We start from the raw sequence: 2,793 nt of genomic DNA, 5'->3' as shown, positions 1-2,793 counted from the left end.
TAAGTTTCTACTTACTGGAAAATTCAAAATCGTTTCCAAATTTGACAGGATTTTTTAAGTCTTGAGAGAGTTAAAGTAAATTAAACTGGAGTCCAGGGCTGAAGAATCTCTGAGCAGACAAAGCCAGTTTGGCCTCATTAAGTGATTTTAACATTGCTTGATTTGCAAACATAAGCAAAACTTAACTTGGGCTATTTCTCGTAAATGTCTACATTAGAGAAAAACAAAACTGAAGGTTAACCAATCGGAGATTGCCAATGAACTTCTATAACTAGGGATTTTCCAGCAGAATAGACCAAATGAGGCAAATGTATAACTGTGATGAATCAAATATTTTCTTTGCTTTATTTCTTTGTTGGCCCTATAAAAGCCTTCCCCTTGCATTCCTTCCAAGGAGTCCCCAAACCACTCTTGGATTGGTGCTGTCCAATTCCTGAATTGCTGTTTGCTCAAATAAACTCAAGATTTTATTGTGCTTCAGTTTACCTTTTAAATGGAGTAAAGACTCAATATTAGTGCAAAGCAATTATTGTAATTTGGCCTCTGAATCCTATACTTAATTTTAAGTTAATGAACAAAATAACAAGCTTTCACAAGCGAGAGAACAATAGAAAGAGATGGCAAGGGTCCAATGTATAAAACTCAGAAACATAAACATTCTGATTAGCAAAAGTGCGTATTCGATTAGATAGCAATTGTTAACATTAAACAGTTAAAATAAAAAGAAAAAGTCTTTGTGTTATTTAAAAAAGAAATAACTCTGTACAATCAAGGACTTTACATAGGTTGTCGAGGAAAAAAAAATCTTTAGTAGGATATCTAAACTCTTCCATTTCTTATACTGAGAATTATTAATTTACGTGATAATAACCCTCAAAATCTTAATCTCTAGTGCGACTCTTACTCTAAAACTCTAGAACCATATAAGAAGATTTCTATTGGAATCTCCACTTCACGTGCTACAAATATATCCCTGAAACAAAATTTCTGCAAACCTGAGCTGATCACCTCTCCCCAGTCCTTCCCTAATCTTGCTCTTCCAACATTTTGCATTTCTGTGAAAGATATTAAAATCTACCAAATTTCCCAAGCCACACACATGTGTATTGTAGGGAGAAAAGTCCCCTGGCCCCCTAAAGTTTCACTAAAAAATTACTGACATGAGGCAGATTGATTAATAGAAGGAAAAAGATACAAATTTATTTTAATATATACACACAGGAGACTTCAGAATGAAAACTCAGAGATATAGGGGAAATTGTCCATTTTTATGCTTAGGTTCAACAAAGTATGGATAGCCACATAGAAATATGATTGGACAAAAAGGGTATGATCTAATGCTAACAGCTTGAGTGGGGACACCCAGCAAGACCTGTCTGTATAGATCCTTCTTGGCTTCTCTGAGCACGTATTCCTTCCTTCTGGGTGTTAGAAGAGATCATGTTTCATGAAAGGGCCATATATGCAAAGTGATCCACAAACATGGAAGGAGCAAGAAACCGAAGAATGAGGCAGACAAATCCAGTTTGTCAGTAAAAGTTGATTTATTGGGGGACTTACAGACAGAAGCATGGTCTTGGCAGCAGCAGGACAGGTAAATCTTCACACCATTACTCCCAGACCAAGGGCTTATATACCAAAGGGAAAGGGCATATGTGCTCTATAGAGACAATTAAAGACAACCTTCCAGAACAGGTGAGAATGCTATGTGCATCACAGCCTATAATTTCTGTGATAACATCCAGGTTGCTATGATCTAAAGGCAGGATTTATAGTGAGAACATGGTCTTATACCAAGGACAGTAAATAAAGTAGGAATTGGGAGACATTATGGGACTGAGGTTAATCAGGAGTCGACATGGCAGATTAGCATCCAAGATGGAGTCATTTGTGTCCCCACAGATCAATAGGAAAAAAAAAATGTAGCTTACAGAGTACTAGTGTGGGCATCACAGAACCAAATATACAAAAGTGTGTTTGACGTTGGGAAATAATAGCCTAATAACTCATAGTCAGCAAAGCCTGTCATTTCTGCCTCCTAAATGTTACTGAAATTTTGGCACTTGTTCCCAAGTCTGTATCAGAAGAACAAGGACAAATGGCTTGAGGAGAACAGAGAGAAGTTTATTAATTTGCTGGCAAATGAAGAGAATGGCAGACTAGAGTCTTAAAGTACCATCGTCCTATTTACGAGCAGAAATACAGAGCTTATAAAGGGAGTTTTCAGCTTCAGGCTATTGCTGTTTAACTTCCAGTGGGAGCCATTGTTGGACAATGTTGACCAATGCTGTAGGGTCAAGATACCAGGGTGAAACTCTGAGTTCCTGTGGCCCACACTCCCTGTTATGCAATACTGAACCCCTCTTGGGGAGCAGTCTTAAGATACTCCTTTCCTCACAGGCAGTCATATGGTGGTCAGCTGAGGTGGTCCACATCTACAGCCAGGAACAAATGGATACCTCTAATTTTAAGGCCTCAGTGTCTGACTCAGACATTATTTCTTGACAGAAGACATTTATGTGTGAAAGTTGTTTTCTGGAACCTCTCTTTCTTTGCCTATGTTTATAATTATAAGCTCAGTTTGCCAGAGAGATAATCCTAAACACTTAAAAAAATTATCTATCAGACCTCATTCTTATTACAGTATTTCACCATATTCCATTCTAACACTATAATTCCTTCACCTTTAATTTTTAGACCAAAGTTTCTCTACGTTAGCTCTATTTTGGGCTGGATAATTCTTTGCTGTGAGAGGCTGTACTGTGTACTGTAGGAGTCTGGTAGCATTCCTCG

The sequence above is a fragment of the Propithecus coquereli genome, unplaced genomic scaffold (assembly GCF_000956105.1).
Source record: "Propithecus coquereli isolate 6110/MARCELLA unplaced genomic scaffold, Pcoq_1.0 Scaffold63, whole genome shotgun sequence".
Taxonomy (NCBI): domain Eukaryota; kingdom Metazoa; phylum Chordata; class Mammalia; order Primates; family Indriidae; genus Propithecus; species Propithecus coquereli.
This window is presented reverse-complemented; position numbering follows the sequence as displayed.